Below are 22,571 nucleotides of genomic sequence, written 5' to 3' on the forward strand. Positions count from 1 at the left end.
AGAGATAAGTCTCAGAAGGAGGAATCAGGGAATGTTCGGTGGATAATTTGACATCTGAGTTGGTCTGTTTGTGGACATTTGTGGAGATAAGTGGTGATGGGCATTGCAAGCACAGGGAGCAACTTGAGCAAGAGCAGGGCATAGGGCTGGGGCTGCAAGCATGGCGGGCGGGCATGTGTAAGTGCAAATATGAGTGGCTTCTTCTACACTGGGACTGAACAGACTTGGAGGGGGTCAATGGCTGCTCAGAAAGTGGAGCAATCCAAATTAGAGGCAAGATTCTCAGACAGGTGTCCAAGAGAATCAATCTAGTAGACTAATGTTCCACTTTTTATATTTTCCGTGGACACCAACAGTGGATGACTTTCACACGAGCAAAAACACATTCTGTCTATTCCGTCAGAGGGGCGCTCTCGCTGTTGTGCAGGCCACTGCATAGATAAGGTGGGTTGCAAGTTCTGTGCGCCACCTGCTGAGATAACTTGATGCCTCTCTCTGCACCTCTCATAATACACCTCTCTGCCACTTGGCAGCATGAGGGTCAACCATCGTTCTAACGTAAGTCTTGTTTCAAGGCTGGAGATTGGGCACTGAAACTATTTCTTTCTTGGGAGATCCAGGCAAAGCCACAGTCCTAGAAATTCAACAGAGGTAAATCCATGTAGTATTACTAAGGACATGGACTTTGTAATCTGAGAGACCTAGATTCAAATCCTGAACCCACTGCCTAATGGTTATGTGAATTTTGGGAACTGTCTTAACTTCTGTGAACCTAAAATCCCTCATCTGTAATGTGGTTATAATGTCTAACTTACAGGATTCTGTAGCATCACTAAGATGTATGAAATTCTTAGCACAGTGCCTGGAGTGAATGCTGGTTTGCTGCTACTTGAACTGGCATGCTACATATGTCTCCTGGACATACTTTCAGATCCAGGTAAGAAGGCAAAGAGTAATATATTTAAACTAGGGTACCAAAGGGAGCTTCGGTTTGGCAATATCGCCTGGAATTAAAGGTGTATGTTCCTAGATTACCAAGGAATTCCATTTTTATTGTTAGATCTTGAGAAACACACAAGAAAGCATAAAAAGGGATATTCGTTGCAGCATTGTTCATAACTTTAAAAAAATGGAACAATTGCTGGGTATGGTAGCTCATGCCTGTAATCCCAGCACTTTGGGAGACCAAAGTGGGAGGATCGTTTGAGGCCAGTAGTTTGAGACCAGCCTGGGCAACATAGAAGAACCAATTTCTACTAAAAATTTAAAAAATTAACCAGGAATGGTGGTGCATACCTGTCATCCTAGCTACTTGGGAGACAGGTGGGAGGATTGCTTGAGCCCAGGAGTTCAAGGCTAAAGTGAGCTATGATCATACCACCGCACTTCAGCATGAGTGACAGGAGAGATATCGTCTCAAAAAAATAAAATAAATAATTTATATGTTCATTAATGAGAAATCGGATAAATAAACTGTGATGTTACACTATGAAAAATAAGCTAAGGTTTAAGGAAATGAAGTAGAACTATAATATATAATTACCTGAAAATATATTGATGGCTTGTTGTTGCATAAAAATAAGCAAATTATAGAAATGATATATGCAGTATGATACCATTTATATAAAACACACATATAGTAATTCTACACTATAATCATGAGGAGTAAGGGAGAGAAAGAGAAAGAGATTGAAGAAATGGTAATATAGTTATCACTGGAAGAAGGAGATAGGCTGAGATTAAATTAAAAGAGTAGAGATAATTCTAAAGTTTCTTGGTCAAAAAGAACTTTAAAATTATCTCTACTCTTACAAGGAGAAGACATTCATGTAGAATTTATGCAATGAGATTTTAATTTTAGAAAACATATAGACCAGATTTGTTTCAAGAACCTGTTTGGAAACCAGAAGCTCTACTCTATAGACTGAGGCTTGTGTTCAGAGCAATCAGATCCCTGGGTGGGGCTGAATCTACAGTGTAGAAGTCCATTGACTATGGGGAGGGGATGGCATAGGCATAGATGAGTCAGCCAGACTTTGTTGGTGAGGGAAGAATGTACAATGTGTGAAAAGGTGCTAAGGAAGAAAAAGAAGGCCACTTGTGAATGCAAGGTAGATGCTCTGGACAAGCCTAACAAAATGCTTTCTGGTTATACCCCCTGTGGTGTTACGATGACTATTAGTTTCCTCCATGGTTCCTGGATCGTAACCCCCATGGCCCTCGTTAACAGTCATCTGTTATAATGTTGGGTGTGTCAAGCCTCAGAGACAGGACTCTGACTTTCTCCTGACTTCTTTTCACCTGCCCCAAGGCAGGACTCCATGCTTCCCCCACCCCTTTCTCATTGAGGGTCTTACAACCTTCTCCAGAGAGGGTCCCACCCTATACCCAGGGAGAAGGAATGGTCAGATCATGAAGCCTCCTTAAAAAAACTAAGATAACTGGGTTCAAAGAGCTCCTGGATAGCCCAACATGTGGAAGCTCCTGGAGGGTGATGTGCTGAGCAAGGGAATGGAAGTTCTGCATCCCTTCCCCTATACCCCATCCTACGTACATCATCATCTGTGTCTTTTGCAATGTCTTTTATAACAAGCCAGTAAATATAAGTGTTTCCCTGAGTTCTGGGAGCTGCTCCAGAAAATTAATTAAACCCAAAGAGGGGGGCATAGGAGCCCCAACTTAAAGCCGGTGTGTAAGAAGTTCTGGAGGCCTGAACTTGCCACTGGTGTTAAGGGAGGGCAGTCGCAGGCACTGAGCACTCAACCTGTGGGATTTAACACAATCTCTGGGTAGATAGTGTTGGCACCGAATTAGGTGACACCCAGCTGGTGTCTGCTACTTGGTGCATAGTGGATAAAAAACCCACAGAAGTCACGGAAGTCCTCTGTGTCGATGATTATTGTGGTGTGAGAGCATGACTCCATTATGGCAAGTCTCATAATTTCTATCATCTCACTCTCTTTTCTTTTTCTTTTCTTTTCTTTTTTTTCTTTTTTTTTTTTTTTTTTTTTTTTATGGAGTCTGGCTCTGTCATCCAGGCTGGAGTGCAGAGGTGCCATCTTGACTCACTGCAACCTCCACCTCTTGGGTTCAAGCAATTCTCCTGCCTCAGCCTCCCGTGTAGCTGGAACTACAGATGTGCACCACCACGAGTGGCTAATTTTTGTCTTTTTGGTAGAGTCAGGATTTCACCATGTGGGCCAGTATGGTCTCTAATTCCTGAGCTCAGGCGATCTGCCCACTTCGGCCTCCCAAAGTGCTGGGATTACAGGTGTGAACCATCGTGCCTGGCCTACAGACTTTTTTTTTGAAGAACTTCTTGTATGGACCTCTTGGCCTCTTAGCAGGTGACCCAATCCTCATGGTAGCTGACTGGAACAGAGATAACCACCTGACCTCCTAATCTGTTCCACAGAGATGAAAATGCCATCTATTTTCCATGCAGTCTACAAAGTGGCCCAGAATTTTCTGAACCAAAAATACATTCATTCTTAGGGACATTAAAATGTAAGTTAGAGTGAGTGGGTGGTTTATAGAAGCCACCACCTGCAAAGAAGCAAAGCAATGAGGTAAATAGAGGGTGGAAAGGAAAATCCATGAGTAGAGTGAGCAAGGAGATGCTCTTGGGAGACAGGTGCCAAGGGAAGGCAGGTGCCATGACTAAGCGGAACCACAGTATAAAGACGGAAGCAGAGGACAAGCTGGAAACAAAGTCACTCCTTTACCAAAATGGCAGGCCACTGATGTAGACAGCAATGGAGGCCAGTATTCAGAACTGTGCTCACAGCAACCAAGGTTTTACTGCTGGGAGATTGACTCTATGTCCTGGATCTTTTTACTACCGCGAGGTTGACTAGATGTCCTGGAGCTTACAGCAGTGCTGTGTCTCAATTGCTTCTGGTTGCTGCCCAGTCATTTCTGGGTTTCTTACTTTTCCATGTCTTTTTACAGAGAAAAATAGAATTGCTAAAATTGTAGACTTTGAAGCCATATTATCTGATTTTTTTAACCATGACTCTACTAATATATCAATTCAATTGTTTACATTATGGGTCAATAATCGAAAACACTACACATTTTAGAGCCTTAAAACAATACAATTGTATTTTTGATGTTTTTAATACACCCATTAGTGGGGAGTTCCATGCTGTCACCGTCACCAGGCTGATGACATCGCCATCAGCTGGAGTATCTGCAGAGGGAGACGTCTGAACATCATGAATGGAGCACTGGCCTTTAGAGCTTTCACCGCGTGGTGACATATGCCACCTCTACTCACATTTCTTTGGCCAAAGCATGTCATACAGTGCATTGGCTTTCAAAAAAAAAAAAAAAAGAGAGAGAATATTTATTGTGTCTAGAAAGTGGAAACTCAGGCATATTTGGTTGTGAACTGCATAGATGACTAGTATAACCACCATTTGCTATGTGATCTTGAGCAGGTTTCTCAACTTCTCCATGCCTCAATTTTCTCATCTTCAGGACAAAGGTAACTGTCATTACTTCCTAAGTTGTTGTGAGAAATAATTGCAAACCTGCAGAAGTGCTTAGCATCACTCATGACACATTTTGGCTTTATTATAGTTAGAAATTATTATTATTATTGGCTTTATTATAGTTAGAAATTAACCAAACCCTATTAACTGAACTGACTTGGCTCAAGTTGCCTCCCAGCTTAAACCCATACAATGGGACATCCCTCCTGAGTATTTGCATAGGTTAGGTTTTCTCTGATTATATGCCACCTCTACTCACCTGTACTCCATCTTTAGGGTGTCAATAAGTTATCTCCAGGGATCTATGGCATTGTAAAAAGTTTCAAATGAGTGAATCCAGAAACGCAGTGAGGAATTTTTGATGGGTCATCTGTTGAGCCAAAGAGAGAGATGTGTGTAATTTGGAGAGCTGAAAATTAGACAGAGGGCAAGCACAGCAGGAGAAATGATTCTGAGAAATGTATCTCTAAAGCTTACCCAGAGCCAGAGATAGAAACCAGAGAAGCTCACGACATGGAAACAGAAGAATGAGCAGGAGGCCGATGAGCAGATGGGAGTTATTTTTAAAAAGAGGCAGCAAAAAGTCGTGGGAGGAGAATGCTACAGACAAGAGAACTCTGGAGCTACAGGTTGGAATATGATTTGGGAGCCCTAAAGAGGAAAAGTGTCTGTCAGGGTTGAGAAGCTGGACTATTAGACTGGGACAATGCCTTGAGATTTGAGAACCTGGAGTATTAGACTGGGAAGATGCCTTCAGATTACAGAAGGATGGTCCCGGAAAATAATGCCAAAAAATAATTTTATTTTATTTTCTCTTCTTCTTCTTTTTTTTTTTTTTTTTTTGAGACAGGGTCTAGTTGCCCAGGCTGGAGTGCAGTGGTGCAATCACAGCTCACTGCAGCCTTGACCTCTCTGGGCTCAGGTGATCTTCCACCTCAGCCTCCCGAGTAGCTGGGACCACAGGTACATGCCACCACACCTAGCTAATTTGTTTGTATTTTTTTGTAGAGATGGGGTTTCAGCATGTTGGCCAGGCTGTTATTGAACTCCTGGGCTCAAGCAATCTACCGGGCTCAGCCTTCCAAAGTGCTAGGATTACAGGTGTGAGCCACCATGACCAGCCAGAAAATAATTTTCATTGACATAAAACTAACTTTGAGCTGGTTTAAACAAAAAGGGAGCTTTATTGGCTGACACAATAGGGAAGTCCAAGATTAGATACAGTTTCAGGCAGAGCAGCATCTGGGTGCTAAAACAGTATCATCAGTCTTATTTATTTTTCTAAGTTTTGTTGTCTTGGTGTCAGTTTTGTATTTTGAATGTTGAACTCACAGGCAGATCCTTACTTCCTGGCATCATGATGGCTGCTAGCGCCGTCAGGTTTGCATTCTGTCTTCCTGTCCTTGTCACTAGAAGAGAGTGCCCCTCTCCCAGTTACTCCAAAAAGAGCTCTGGATTTTCTTTCACTGGGATACAAGCACAATCCAGAACTGATCACCGTGGCAAGCAGGATATGACTTCCAACTGGCCAGACTGGAGTCACGTGAAAAACCCCAGACCATACATGGCTCAGCTGCACATGAACTACAGGAACTGAATGAAAAAAGGAGCATAAGTCCCTAAGGAAAAGTTGCAGTGATAACGATAGGGAGAAATACAGGGGGCTAGGCAAATAAGAAATTTTGTGAACATTTTTTTGAATAATTGTTGTGTACCCTAGGGATGGCTGCAGTCTTCAGCAGCAATCCCCACTTCCCCTCCCTCCTCAATTTCACTAGCACCACTCTCAGCAGGCAGAGATGACTTTCAGCATATTAGTTCATCTCCAGCCTGGTGGGAGCTTCAACAGCTCTGCTGTCTTGGAGTCACAATCCCCCACAGTCCTACCAATGTGGCTTTTCCCCAAGCTTAGCTCTTTGATTTCCCAGAGGAGTCCAAAACTTATATAGCAGAACAATGGCTGAGAATTGAGAGCATGCTTATTCCTTGTTTGCTCTGTGTGCTCAGATCTGTACACCTTTCCCTAAGATATTGGCTCGAGCTTTGCTCTATATTAGAGAAATGACCCAGGATCAGGACAGTAAATCCATGTGGTGACTGCCACCACTTTAGAGTGGAACTTAAGAGGCAAAATTTGATCTTATTTGGAAATGAGATTTAGACGTGTCCCTCAGAGAATAGGGACTTTCCTATTCTGGGTGGATCCAACGTAACACAGACTAAGCTGTGCAGAATGTGGAGTGAAATAATAATCATGTCATTTGTAACTATTTCTTCTCCATTTGGCAAACCTATACTAGTTTTTCCAGGCTTATTTCAAATATCCCATTTGCAAATTGGGACCATTGCAACTTCCCTAGAAACAATTTACTTCCCTTCACTTGCTCACATAATTCATGGAGTATATCCATTCTAGCACTTGAGTTTCTTGAAGTCAGTCTTATTCATTTTGGTATCATCAGTTCCTGGGTGGTAGGTAGGTAGGTACTTAATACAAATGCGAAGGACAAATGGATGAATTATTTATACAGATTAAGCTGGAAGAAACATTAGGAATTCATAAAATCCAAACTATTGGTTATAAAGATGAAGAAACTGTCAGCCAGTGAAGACAAATAACTCACACAAAAACACACAGAACATTTGTGGTTACATGAAAATTGAGGCGTTTCAATCCTCAATCCAGAAGTCCTGTCCTTGCATTACAGTCCCACAAGGGGCACTCAGTTTTAGCATTTCACATACATCATTTCTTTCACTCACCCTGCTCAGCCTTGTAACAATGAGGAAGCAAAGGGTCAGAAAAATGATTGCTGAAGTGTTTTCCCAGCTCTACAAGTGCTTCCGGACCCCATTGCCCAACTCTGGCTCTGACACTCTTCCTGCTTGGTAGGGAAACTCTGGAAAGCATTGCAACCCAACCCACCTAGTAGAACTTACATTCTTTTCGGTCTCACTCCTTCACCTGGGAAGCAGGCCCAGTAACCTGAAATAGAAATGCTTAAAGACAAACCAGTATGATGATGCCCATACCCTTGGAGCCTGCTTCCAGTTGCCAGAAACAATAGGAAAGCTTTGGACATTCACACAGCTGATTCTGTCATGATGGTAGGGAGGAGACAGTTGCCTATGGCAACCAGACCCTAACATCAGCTTCTGCAACTCCCAACTTAGGCCTATTAGAGAGAGGAAAAAATGAAGGGGATCTACTCCAGAAAATAGATGGCTTTATGCTGAAATTTTCTAACAAGTGTCTTTATTGTCTTCACTAGAAACCTCATAATAAGGACAGGATATATTCATTCTTGATCATAATAACAACATCTTACGTATTACCTGCCATATGTGCTTTATATATATATAATCTCACTTGATCCTGACAACAATTTTACAAGGAAAGTACTATAATTATATCTACTTTATTGACGGGGAAAAAATGAGTCATACTATGATTAAGCAACTTAACTAAGTTCACCCGTTTAGAAACTGGCAAAGCACACAGGGGAACCCAAACAGTCTGACACCAGATCTCACATGTTTAGGCACTGAGCAAAGGCAGCTCATGATAAGATCAGAATATTTGAGGTCACATCCTGATTTGGCATCTCTTGCGCTGTCTGACTCTATGCAAGCCTTGTTTTCCTCATCTGTAAAATGAAGCTAGAAGTGCTTATCTGATAAGATTGTATGATTATCAGATAAGGTTATCTAGGTGGATACATATTATAAAATATAACTTTGTACAGAATGGCATACTAAGCTTTGTAATGAAGACCTGCTTTCAAATCTTATCTCCTTAATGTACTACCTCTTGGCCTGTAAGAAAATTATGTAAGCTCCATGAACCTAAGACTTGAAATTAAAGGTGAAAAATTTTTGTCTGTCAAATAATTGAGTGATAATTGTTAGTTATGAAGGATGGTCATGAGTATTGAGGTGAAAACACTGAGCATAAGACTTGTGTATAGTCAGCTCTCAGAAATGCTGGTTTTTATATTTTCCCCTTTGCCAATAAATGTATTGCCTGCCATTTGTTTAATTATTGAGCCTGAACTTCAGTATGGAAATCCTTAATCTAAGTTTTTAGCTATCAGATGCAGATTTGAAAGTGAGAAGGTGGGTAGAGGATAAGAGCATTTTGCAAATACAGATGAACTCAGAGAAAAAATGAGGGACTTCAGGCTTTCAAGAGCACAACTGTGAATGGAATCCATCATACACATTTTAAGTCAAGAGCTATGTAAGACAAGCAAAAGCTCTTGCTGGAGATAATTTATCTAGCTTTCGTTGCTCTTAGAAGCTCAGGGGCTGCCTTAACATTAGAAGTACAGAATTCTGTCAGGAATTCCTTCACTTGCAATGGCTAACAGAGCTGAGCTGCAATTTTACTGCTTAACAGCAGATGTCAGTGTTGGCCATTACTCACAATACCATGAACCTAGCCTATATACCAAGCTATTGGTTCTGAAAAATAAATTAATTATAAATTCACATAAGTCAGTACAAATTTTACTTGATGACGGAAGCCTCTATACTCTTCCCCTAGGACTGTTTCATATGAACATGGAAGAACAGATCCCCAGTCATCTCAGGACTCCTCAGAAATGGTTATTCTGACTGTGGGGTAGGAAAAGCTGCTCTGAATTCTTAAACCTTGTATATAGCCTGGTTATGGAGAGTTAGTCCACTAATATCTGTCCAAGAGACTGGAGTGGATGGACAGGAAAGAATAATGAGGAAAGGAGAGAAGAAGAAAATTCAGAAATTTTAATGTGCCAATTTTACTGCTTATCAGAATCTAAAGCCAAGAATTGTGAGTGTAAAAGTGTAAACACGACATGGAAAAATTATTCATACACATAGAGAAAATTATTTCATTTTTATAAAAATATGTACCTATGTTAGGGAATTTAGCTTAGTCATTAAGTGTGACAACTTTGGCTCAGTTGTCTGGGTTTGAATATCAAAGTTAGACATAATAGTTAGAAGATCTTGTGAACGTTTATTAGTCTCATGAACATAAATTAGAACATTTATGAGTATCAGTTTTCTCATCTGTAAGATGTAGATAGTAATAGCACCTACTTTATAAATTTGTGAGGATGAAATTATCCATATTAATTGCTATACAAAATGTCTAGCATATAGGAAGTGCTTACTAAACGTTAGGTATTATATTTGCATATAAATGTCTTTGCAGGCAGAAAGTCTAGAAGGACAATAGTCACCAGAATTCGCTCCTGTTTTCCTGTTAACTTTTGTGTTATCCAATATTGCGTAGCAAGTACTATTTATATTATATTACTTAAGGGGAAATAAATCATTAATCAAAAAAGTTAGTTTTTGAAAAATGGTAACTGAAATTTGAAGAGCTGAGCTCCAAAATGTATCATTTATTTTCTTCTAGACCAGAGTAAATTCTCCAAGGCTGAGGCCTCAGACCCACCTCTGCAACAGGAGTACCCTTTCCTTCTTTACTCTCTCTTATAGAACTTTGTACGGAAATCAACTATATAACTTATCATTGAGAGGTTCCAAAAAGTAGAGAATAAAAGTAAGATTTAGAAACAGAGAATAATGTGTGCAAATCAAACTCTGCCACTCACAGAATAATGCCATTTAAAGGCATAATTTGATCATGCTAAAACAACCTATAAAATAACAAAGTTACAGTTAAGCCAACAAAGGAGATAAAAATGAATAATAAAATCCAATTAGTTATTAATAAAAGGAAGGAAGAAAGATGTAAAATGAAACAAAGAGGAGAAGGATTAAATAGGAAAATAACAATACGATAATTTTAAGCATAACAATCTAAATAATATTAAATGTTAATGGTATAAATAACAAAGTTATAAGTCAGAAGTGTGTCAGATTACATTTAAAAAGCAAGACCCAATTATATTCTGCTGATATAGTTTGTATACGTGTCCCCACCCAAATCTCATGTTGAGTTGTAATCCCCAGTGTTAGATGTGGGGCCTCTAGTAGAAGGTGATTGGATCATGGGGATGAATTTCTCATGAGTGGTTTAGCACCATCCCCTTGGTGCTATCCTTATGATAGTGAGTGAGTTCTTCCAAGATCTGGCTGTTTGAAAGTCTGTGGCTCCCCCACCTCTCCTTCTTGTTCCTGCTCTCACCATGTTACAAGCAAGCTCCCCTTTGGACTTCCACCATGATTGTAAGCTTCCAGAGGCCTCCCTAGAAGCAGGTGCTGGTGCCATACTTCCTGATCATCCTGCAGAACCACGAACCAATTAAACTTCTTTTCTTTATAAATTACCCAGTCTCAGCTATTTCTTTATAGCAATGCAAGAACAGCCTAATACATCTGCCTGCAAGAAATATACTTCAAATAAAAGATACAATAGGTTGGCCAGGTATGGTGGCTCACGTCTGTAATCCCAGCACTTTGGGAGGCCGAGGCAGTTGGATCACTTGAGGTTAGGTGTCTTGAGACCAGCCTGGGCAACATGGCAAAACCCCGTCTCTACTAAAATACAAAAGTTAGCTGGTCGTGGTGGCATATGCTTGTAATCCCAGCTACTCAGGAGGCTGAGGCAGGAGAAAGAATTGCTTGAACCCGGGAGGCAGTGAGCTGAGATCACGCCATTGCATTCCAGCCTGGATGACAAAGCGAGATTCCATCTCAAAAGAAAAAAGAAAAAAAAAAAAAGATGAAATAGGTTAAAATAAAAGGGTGGAAAACATACACCATGCAAATGCTAATCCAAAGAAAGTTGGCATGGTTATATTAATGTCAAACAAACTAGATTTTAGAGCAAATAAATAATGTTACCAGTGATAAAGATGGCTACTTTCTAATGATAAAAGTATCAATTTATAAAAAGAATATAAGAATCTCAACCTTTTATAAACCTAATAATAAAGTTTCAAAATGCATGAAGCAAAAACCAATAGCACTGCAAGTATAATTGGAAAAAGCGATGGTTATAATAAAAAAATTAATACCCTTCTATTAGCAACCAATAGAACAATTGGAGAAAAATTTAGAAAATCATAGAAGATTTGAACAATACTATCAGCAAACTTGACCTAATTGACATTTATGGAATACTGCACCCAACAACAGCAGAGTACGTATTCTTTTTAATGCCACATGGAACATTCCCATGATAGATCATATTCTAGGTAATGAAATAAATCTCAATAAACTTAAAGGAACTCAAATCACACAAAGTACATACTGTCACTGCAATGGAAATAAATTAGAAATCAATAACTAAAAGGTCCCTGGAAAATCCCAAAATATTTGAAAACTAAATAGCTTACTTGAAAATAACACATATATCAAAGAGGAAGTTAGATGTTAAATTACAAAGTTTTGAAATGAATAAAAATAAAAATTCAAAATATAAAAATTTATGAAATGCCACTATGACAGAATTTAGTACCAAATTTATGGCAGTAAATGCTTATGTTAGAAAGTAGAAAGGTCTCAAATCAATGACTTCAACTTCTATTTGGAGGAATAAGAAAAAGAAGAGCCAATTAAATGCAAAGGAAAAAGGATATAATAAAAAACAGAGCAGAAACAATGCAAAAGAAAACAGAGCAACAATAGAGTAAATCAATAAAACTAAAAGCTGGTTTTTTGTTTGTTTTGAGACAGTCTCACTCTGTCACCCAGGCTGGTGTGCAGAGGCATGACCATGACTTACGGCATCCTGCCTTCCTGTGCTCAAGCAATCGTCCCACCAAAGCTGCCTGAGTAGCTGGGAACACAGGTACGTGCCACCATGCCCAGCTTTTTTGTTTTCTTTTGAGAAGATCTATACAGTTGATTTACCTCTAGCTAGGAAAACAATTGAAAAATAATTAGTCAATACCTAAACTGAGAGATGCCATCATCAGAGATTCTACAAATATTAAAGAATACTAATTAAGTATTATGAATAACTTAATGCCAATACATTTGACAACTTAGACAAAATGAATAAATTGCTTGAAAGATACAACCAAATAACATCAAGGAAGAAATAGTTAACCTGAATTAACATTATGCCTTTCAAGGACATTGAATTTCTGGTTAAAAACAATCCCACTCAAAAAAATTCAAGCACAGATGGTTTCACAGGTAAATTTTACCAAACATTTCAAAAAGAAATATTATTAATTCTATACAAACTTTTCTAGAAAATTAAATATGAAGAAATACTTTCTAACTCATTCTATAAAGCAAGCATTGCTCTGACACCAAAACCAAAGACATTACAAAAGTAGAAAACTGCAGGTCAATTTTCCTCATAAACACAGACACAAATATTTTAAACAAAATTTTAGCATATTGAATCCAACATTTTAAAATAATGCATAATAATCATTACATATCCTGGGTGATTATTCCAAGATTGCAAGTTTGGTTTAACTTTCAAAGGGCAGTCAATTGTGATTCACCATATTAACAAACTAAAGAGAAAAAAAATATGTGATCATGCCAATAAATGCAGAAAAGATATTGGACAAAATCCAATATACATTCCTGATAAAAATTCTCAGTCAACTAAGAACAGAATAAAATTTTCTCAACCTGATAAATGGCATCTGTAAAACCCTACAGCTAAGGTGGTACCTAATGGTAAAAGGCTGAATGCTTTACTGAGAACAGCATCTCACAAATGTTTATGTTGAATTTTCATTTGAATTAATTTCAAAATAATTTGTCATTCCCTTTTAACTTTCTCATTGACGCATGTGTTATTTAAAGGGCAAAGATATCCACTCATCACTTTTTTTTTAACATTGTAGTAGAGCTTATAAGCCAGTGCAATTAGGCAAGAAATAGAAATAAAAGGCATCCAGCTTGGAAGGAAAGAATAAAATTGTTTTTATTTATAGATGCCTAATGAGCAATGCAAGGTTATAAGTAACCAGATCCACGCGTGTTTGTGTCTTCCTACAATGTCAGAATTTTATCAATGCTATTTTATTCACAAATGCCATGAGCTACATGGAATTCCCAAGGAGGCATTTATCAGTACTACTCACTCACTTGGTAGTCAGAGCTGGGGGCACACAGGCTCAAGCCACTCCACAAGTCAGTCAATATTGCAAGCCATACATAATAGTATACTTAATCAATATATAAATGTTATAGATTAATCATTCCACAACAAAGTAATAATTAACATCAAGAGGAAAAAGAGTGGGAGAAGGGGTTGACAAACCAGTCCGGGGCGGGGGAGTGAAGACCCTCAAGACTTTGTGTGTGACATATACATGAATATATGCACATATGTATTTCTTTGTGTATGGGTGTGTATTTGTTGGTTGAGGAAGTAATAAAGAGAGACATGTTAAAAATTACTCTGATTTTCCGGCATAAACAACAGTGGGTGCATGGCGGTACCTTTTACTGAGAAGAGGGAGCCTCGGAGAGGACTAGATTTCGATCCTTATCAGCAAATTTAGCTGTTAAAAGCTGGAGATGCAGAACTATGTGTAAAAGGACCAAGAAGGGCAAACCTACATCATCTAAATCTTTTTTACCTTTCCCCAACTCCCCATGTTTCACTCTCTCATTTGGCACTGCACTGCTTTGATTTCCGAGAGCCCGAGTCCTTGCCTGCTCCCTCCTATCAGCTGCGGAGCCTTCTTGGGTAATCATCTACACAAGAGAACCACCTATATTCTCAGCGGGCACCTACCATCAGTTCTATAAGCCTGCCCTCTAAGGATCTTGGGGAATTCAACTGTAAAAACCACCAGATTAGGCAACTGATCTAAGAGGAGGAGCAGCTGCAATTTCCCTCTAGGGACCATCATCCATGGACCCTGGAGTTTCACTGAAAATCACTGACATGAGGCAGGTAGATTAGTAGGAGAAAAGACATATAAATTTATTAAACATATATATGGTGGGGGCCTTCAGAATAAAGACCCAACCCAACAGTAAGGCCCGGAAGCATATACAGCGTCTTGAGATTTTAGAAAAAATGGGAGCTTGGATCCCAGTGAAACAGGTTGTGAGGGAGGGGAGAAGAGGAATTCTATTGAGGGGCAGTAAATGATTACCAGGGAGAATGATTGGATCTTGGGGAACAATAATTAACTTGTAAATGATTCTTTTTGGAATTCAAATGATCCTTGGAGATAGTCATTATCTTGAAACGGTCTGTTTGTGTGTGGTTATATTTTTGGTCTTTTATCCTGTAATAGCGAGAAACAGAAAAGGAGAAACCTATTGTTCTCCTTGATGGGTCTTGATCCTAAGCAGATAAAGCAACTTCAGTTTATTTGAGAGAGATGCTGAGTATGGGGTAGGTTGGAAGAACTTGAGGCTTCTTCAGTTCAGCATGTTGAAATGCAGTATTTTGGGGTATGGGCTTCTGAGCCCCAATATCCCAATAATTGCTTTTTAATTCCTCAGCTTTGAATCTGGGTCCGTGGCATGAAGCGCTGTGTCCTTGGTCCCATACATGTTCTTCTCAAATGCTATTTATCTGTTCAGGAGCTTCTGTTTACAAAGAGGTTAGTGAGGATGGATGGGCGACTGTATAAATTATGGGCTGATTTTCAAACACGAAGGTGATAAATGAACAGATTTTCCCCCAGATTGCTGAGCAAACATCAGCAGAGCAAACCAATGTAAAGATATAATCATGATTAATCTCTTGATTAAAATAATTAATCTTGGTTAATTCTGCATTTAATCATTTCTTTTTATCAATGTCTAACATGCAGCTTTATAGAAATATTCATTTAGACTAATGGATATTTCATTTCTCCAATTAGTCTGTTTATTCCAAGCTTCTAAATGCCTTAAACTCCAGCTCTTTCATTTGTAGAAAACTTCAGTCATCTGATCATAGCTCTAGGCAGAATGTTCCTTTCATACCCAAGAAGTCTGCACTGAAAGGAATGAGGCACATCCCCCATATATCTCCCAACTTCCTGAGCCCAGCACAAACACATTCCTCCATATTTCTTTCAAACTTCAGAAAAAACATCACCTGGGAGATCTCCGATAAGGAATGCTAAATGTATAATGTTAACCAATTGTAATGCTGTAACCGAGAGAATTACCTTGTTCCCTGTAACTTTACATATCCTATTTACATCGGGCTATAAAAAGCAAGCACTCGCATTGTTCCAGGCCCTCTTGTATGCTGTGGAATGGAGGGACCAAGTTCGAACTTGTAGTAAAGATCCTTGCCGCTTGGCTTTGACTCTGGACTCTGGTGGTCTTCTTTGGGGAACAAACGGTCTGGGCATAACAGCACAACATTTGGCTAAGGACAAAAAGAGGAGTGTGCCTTAGAGGATATAAGGGAGACAGGAGAGTTTCAGGGACTGAAGGAGGCTATATGGTGATTCTTATCAAACATTTGCTCAGGGATTCAGAATTTTCCTCTGGTCATTAATTGCCTCTCATGGTAATAATGTCATGCATTTGATAGGAATTTACAACTCATTCTTTCACATCTAACATGTGGCAGTTCCCACTAAGACACAGAATTATCTTTCCCATTTTATTGATGAGAAAACAGATGTTTAGAGAGGTTAGGTGGCTTACTCAAATTTATGTGGTGAACAGTAAAGGCGATGTTGGATTCTCAGATGCCCAGTGGTCTTCTAGTTCTATTACATAATGCAAAACAAAACAGTGTGCTGGTATAAGATAAAGGGCTGTGAATTCTTAGTGGACGTACTGAGGGAGGCTGGGCAAGCATTTCTCCTATCTCTGTGAAGAAGCAGAAGAAGCAGTAGATTATTCAAGCCTTCAATTTTTGGTGCATACATTCAACAAACATTTTTTGAATATCTACTCTAAACCAAACACTGTCCTAGGAGTAAAAAAATGTATCAGGGAACAACAAGAAAGTCTAACACTGTAACTTCCAATCCAAGCGAGGACACATGGATATCAAGTTTAATGCCTGAATCACTGAATCAAAGCTTATCCAACACAGGACTACAAGAATATATAACAGGAGAGGGGTTCAGAGAAGAGAGGCAGAGAGGAGAGGAAAGGGTTGGGTTGGGTACAGGGCTAGGAGGAGATGAAGTTACCCCCTCTCAGCCGCTTGATGTAACATTACTCTCACCTGATTTATTTCCACTATAGCACTTTAATTTCATCAGAGCACTTGTGCCATCTAAACTTATCTGATTTATTAATTGGTCTTCTTGTTTTTAGCCTCTCTCTTTCCACTAGAAAGTAAACCTTTGGGAGACATAAACTGTATCTTGTTCTTTGCTACATGCTCAGAATATGAAGCAGGACTTGGCTCATCAGAGGCACTAGGTAAATCCTTGTTGAATGAATAACAGGAAATGTGTAGGGTATGAATGACATTACCTAACACTTATCACGTATCATGCACTTAACATGTGCCAAGCTCTGTTCAAAGTTTTTTACATGCATGATTCCATTTTATCCTCACAGTATTTCTAGTTATCATCCCCATTTTAAACATGAGAAAATGAAAACACAGAAGAGGTTACACTCATTGAACTACCAGCCAGTCTGACTCCAGGGCCTGTCCCCTTGACTACTATGCCCTGATACTCTATGAGATGCTCTGGTAGGATACATCCACCCTACATTGTCCTTGGGTGCTTGATAGACCCTCAGATTTCCTGTTGCCCAGAGCTTCTCCACCCTGGTACATAACTATTGCCTTGGGCTGGGTGTTGCACATTCTGTGGATTTTGATGTATTTACTCTTCTCTAAATTATCACAGATTCAAAGCTATTTTTAGATGATAAATATCTCATTTATTTTTATTTTGATTTCTTTAGTAAGAACAGAAAGCAATGGAGTGTAGCAAAAAGACAGGCCTTGGCCACGATCACTGTCTTCCACTGTCAATCCGCAGACAGAGCAATCCTAACATGAATAGGCCAATGACCCTGAGAAAGCCTTCAGTGGGAGGAAAACATCACCACAATGTAGGTGCACCTTTGGGACTGTGTCACACACATATATCTCTTCTGCTTTGCGGAAGAAGAAAATGGCTCTGATTTAGTCCAACCCCGCTCATTGTGCTAGTTTGGTATCTGAGCCTCAGAGAGGGAGCGTGGCTTATTTAAGGCCACAGAGTAATTTCAGTGGAAGCTTCTTATCGGCCAGTGTCTGTGAGGCCTGCCTCCAACACTGCAATGCAGAATTGTTCAGAATTTTCCCTATATTCTGGCCAAACCAGTGATGCTTTTTCCATTGCTCCATCTGAAGTCCAGTCTCATCCCAGCCCCTCTAAAATCCTCCTCCACCTTCCCTGAATCTGCCCTTACTCAGAGCCCAGCCTTGAGCATTAGATATTGTGGGGATTACCCCTCCCCACCTCTAATTTTAAAACAAGATACAAAGTTTATAATGCAATTATAAAATAGATTTAGAAATACTTTTAAAACCACCCACAATCTTATAACCTTAGTTTATTTTATTGCCACACTCTAACTTCTCTGATTTCCTTTTCTTGCAATTCCAGATGCAGTCCTCTAGACCTGCATAGACCTCAGTCATCGGCTTCCCAGCTTGAAGTGTCTGCAGGCTATGCTACTGACAGGGGAATAGGATGATAAACTCTTGGATGTTGCATGAGAAATCATCTAACTTGACTCCTGACTTCTGCACATAGGGAAACAGAGGCCAAGAAAGGCAAAGGTTATTCCTCAAGTCACACAGCTGAAAAGTGGCATAGTTGGGACTTGTACCCACCTTATCTTTCTAGCTCTATTTTTTTAAGCATCCCCATCTATTCTAAAGAAGACCTTTACTGGACACCAAAGCCCTCTGTCTTAGTTAATTTCTTGCTGCTATTAATAACATGTATAGCACGCTTTTTTTTTTTTTTTTTTTTGAGACAAAGTCTCACTCTTGTCCCCCAGGCTGGAGTGTGATGGCACGATCTCGGCTCACTGCAACCTCTGCCTCCCAGGTTCACTCCTGCCTCAGTCCCCCAAGTAGCTGGGATTACAGGCGCCCGCCACCACGCCTGGCTAATTTTTGTATTTTTTAGGTCGAGATGGGGTTTTACCATGTTGGCCAGGTTAGTCTAGAACTCCCGACCTCAAGTGATCCGCCCACCTTGGCCTCCTAAAGTACTGGAATTACAGGTGTAAGCCACCGCGCCCAGCTCATAGCATGCTATTAATATTAACAAAATACCTGAGACTTGGTAATTTACAATGAACAGAAATTATTTTCCACAGTTCTGCTGGCTGGGAAGTCCAAGATCAAGTCACTAGCAGGTTTGGTGTCTGGCAACGGCTGCTCTCTGCTTCCAAGATGGTGCCTTGTTGGCACGGGGGGAAGGAACACCGCGTTTCCACATGGCGGAAGGCGGAGGGCAACAGAACTGAATGCTGAGTGAAGCCTCTTTTACAAGGCTTTAATCCCATTCACAAGGGATGGGTCATCATTGCCTAATCACATCTTAAAGGCCCTGCTTCTTAATATCACCACACTGACATCATTTGAATTTTAAAGGGGGTACCTTCAAGCCATAGCACCCTCCAGTGTCTCCCGGGGACAACCAAAGCTTAATAAATGTCCAACCCACCAGCAAAAAACCTCCCCTGCACTCGAAGTCTCAAAAGTCAGCCAGAGACATACTCTCTTGACTGCTGCCATTTATAGAGTATCTATTGTGTGCAGTCACTGCAGAAAACTCAGCAAAATCACCCACAATAGCCCTGTGGGATACATGCTATTATTCTCAATCTGCAGCTAATGAAACCGAGGAATCGCACAGCTAAGTGATTCACCCAAGGTCATACATCAAGTGGTTGGACCCCACAATCCATTTGTGTCCTTTTGTCTGTATCATTTTCCCTCTCTTATGAGACAGAGGTTGAGAGGTTGAGGTATGAGATTGAGATGCTTCTTGCTTAGGAAGTATCTGAGAGTAACTTGACTCTTCAGATTAACCCATCAGATCTGATGCAATGGGACAGAAGACAGGTATGTTTACTTGCAGGACTTGTATTTATCTATCCAACATGGCTTTCAAGAGAGCTTACTAAGAGCCAGCCCTGTGTGAGGATACAACACTGGGCAAAGTGTGTGACCTACAGAGAAGGTTTACGGTCTGCATTCCGAAGCTGAGGGCACTCTTAGTATTTTCTTTCTTCTCTCTTTTGACTCTTTGAAATTTCCCTCCCTTGTGTGGTTAATATGAGACGGACCTAGTGCTTCCTTCTGCTTGACGGAAGCTATTTTCTCTCTCTAGAAAGAGAAACAGTCCTGTTTGAGCTAGAGAAACAGTCCTTTCCAGTCCTTTGGAGAAACACTCTTCCCTAACCTCACCTTTGAAGTGGTAAATCCTGTGGGCTGAGATAATTTGTGAATATCAGATAAGGGGCCTGAGTCACTGCCTGACCATGTTCAAAGCTGAAGGCTTCAGCCTTTTTCCACGTAGGCTTCCTGACTCTTAGAGCTACTTGTAATGTCTAGTTCACTGAAATTTTGCAGTAGCTTTTGGAACAAAATCCTGACACAAATGCTTTCCAACTCCAAGTGACCTTCAGAATCATGAGAATGAAACAACAATAGAAGCGTCTGTCCTACTGCCAGATACTGTGTTTTAATGGGTTTGGATAGGAGTACATATCTAGGGCTGAGGGTCATTATGTTCAGAGTAATAAAATGATTTTGCTAGGGGAGTTCCTTTCTCATATCCATTTTTTGATTCGACGGCAGAGTGGGCAACTGGCTAGGGATTTGAGCATTTGGAGGCCCTGGAACCAAGCCAAACACCATCTCGTCATTCTATAGGGGTTGTGCGAGGTTCTGAGCTGGTCCCTGCCCTTAAGCATTTCATGTGTTAGTAAGCAATATGAGGACTCTAAAAGAAAGAAAAACTGGAAAATGATGATATGATGGCGTTTCCTTCTCTCCTCTGCCTCGCCCCCAAAGAACCCGGATCTGAAAGGAAATCTTAACCCTTTCTGCTTCAGAGCCATCTGTGGCCCCAGCTTCTCTTTTAGTGAGGCATAGAAATAACAATCCTTGGCTCAGTTTTAAAAGGGTTGTGAGACACCTCTTTCTGGAGAAAGAGAAGTGCAAGGTATGCCCGTTGGAGGGAGAGGGACAGGCTGCATGGCCTCTTGCCTCACTAGCTGCAGATGCACTTGGAATTGTTCCACCTAAGCAGAGACAGAAATTCTGCAAGTCTGCTTGAGATTGGCATCCTTTAATTAATCTCATAACCCTCCTTATTCAGGAGGTATAATTGCAACTTTGAGAGCCATCAGATAAACTAGATGTGGCATGTCACTGGTGTCCAGACACAGCCAGCTGTGTTGCAGAGGGGAGTACATTTCGAGGCCTGGAGCTGTAGGGCAGAAGGGAGATGGGTTAGAGGACGTGTGTGCCACTTACAATATTGAAATTGGATTCTTCCTGGCTGGGGACCCATCGCCCTCTGGAGTCAGATCAATGTTCAGAGCACGATGCAAACTCATGCTAGGTTTCCACACAGGCACCGCCCCCTGGCTTTTGACAGTCAGTTGTTCAATCAATAAACAATTACTGGACACCATGCTGTGTTCTGGGCACCGGGCTGGAGATTTATTTATTGCTGCTAAGTTCGAACTGCGCATAGGCACTGGACTAGATGTTCCTTTCTTTGCAAATATGCTCTGAACCTTTCTAATGGTACCTATAATTATCAACCAAAGTAATGGTAAATTTTTGCCAGGTGCTGTTCTAAATATATTTATGTATATTCAGGAATTTGATCCTTCTGACAACCCTCTGAGGGAGCTACTATCATTATTTAAATTTTGCAGATGAGGAGCCTGAAGACCAAAGAGGTCACAGAGCTGGTAAGTGAGAAATCCAGTGACTGAACCCAAGCAGTGTGATGCAAGAGTCAGCACTCTAACACACACTCGATGTGTGTCTGCACAGCGTTAGGTCCATGTCACGATGGGGGATAAGGATATTGTTGTTGCTTAGATTCTGCATTGTAGAGTTCACACTGCCTCAGTCTGAAGCTTGTATCCATTGCTTACTCTCTGCATAGCTTCTTGCAAGTAATTTAAATTCTTTGTGCCTCATTTCCCTTATATGTGAAATGGGAGAAATAATAATTCTAATATTTAGGATTATTGTAAGGATTGCATGACATAATATAGGTTAAGTACATGGTAGTTTATCAAGCATAGGATGTGGCATGTGGTTATAGGTCAGTAAATATTAGTGATGATGATGATGATGATGTTAATATAATAATGGGTTAGCTCTCAGAAAATTCATAGGCTAATCACAAAGAAAGAATTTCCATCACTAAATGTTTTACATTCTAGCTAATTTGTGTGCAAGAATTGTGGGGGATGTGAGCAAACATGCAACAGATACATGATTTTCAATAGGTCCTTGAGGGCAGTGAATTTGTCTTGTTTTCCTCTGTATCCTCAGTTCCTAAGCATATGTTTCACAAGTAGATGCTTACTAAATATCATACATTTAATCAACCAATCAACTCATTAATCGATGGATGAAAATACCAGATTAGATGAATGTCTGGTGTATAATATCCCAGAAATTTATGGATTCTAGCCTATGTTCGGGCTCGTGCTTCTATCACATCAGTGCTAGTGTTCAGAGAAAGGAGAGAAAATATTTGAAGCATCTTGAGATCTGGACCTTGAAGGACTAAGGAATGTGGTGGGTGTTGTGGCATCAGTGAATAACAAGATATCAAAAAGTGCAAGGTGCATGTGGAAGACAGGGCCAGGTCAGTCTGGCTGAGACAGAGAGTGCTATTTAGGTGAAAAAAAGGAATGAGACTGAAAAGGAAACTTTGGAACATGATTGTGAAACACTGTGGAGTGTGGACTTTAACCAGCTGGCGTTAAAACATTTCCACTGGCTGTGACATCCCTGAATAGACCCAGAAACTGGTATGATTGAAGCTTGGAATTTTCAATAAGACACACTTGGAATAACCCAAGCGAGAGGTCATGAGGTCCAAGAAAATCAGTTAAAAAGGCAGACATGCCTCATATTAGTGACTGACATGGTTTGACTGTGTCCCCACCCAAATCTCATCTTGAATTGTAGCTCCCATAATCTCATGTGTTGTGGGAGGGACTCAGTGG

General features: G+C 40.2%; 1 long non-coding RNA gene across 7 annotated transcripts in view; it reads left to right on the forward strand.

Moving 5' to 3' along the window:
* The window catches only part of LOC110742019, a 93,678-nt gene that overhangs the window by 34,302 nt on the left and 36,805 nt on the right, over positions 1–22,571 (forward strand). For 5 of the 7 annotated variants that reach the window (XR_002519184.2, XR_002519185.2, XR_002519187.2 and 2 more), the window contains 6 exons: positions 818–937; positions 9,043–9,120; positions 12,132–12,246; positions 17,265–17,414; positions 17,954–18,129; positions 21,199–21,293. This is a non-coding gene — a long non-coding RNA (uncharacterized LOC110742019). The remainder of the gene's footprint in view (positions 1–817; positions 938–9,042; positions 9,121–12,131; positions 12,247–17,264; positions 17,415–17,953; positions 18,130–21,198; positions 21,294–22,571) is intronic. The other 2 variants (XR_004179822.1, XR_002519188.2) reach the window with 2 other exon arrangements.

This window comes from Papio anubis, chromosome 18 (genome assembly GCF_008728515.1).
Source record: "Papio anubis isolate 15944 chromosome 18, Panubis1.0, whole genome shotgun sequence".
Classification (NCBI taxonomy): Eukaryota; Metazoa; Chordata; class Mammalia; order Primates; family Cercopithecidae; genus Papio; species Papio anubis.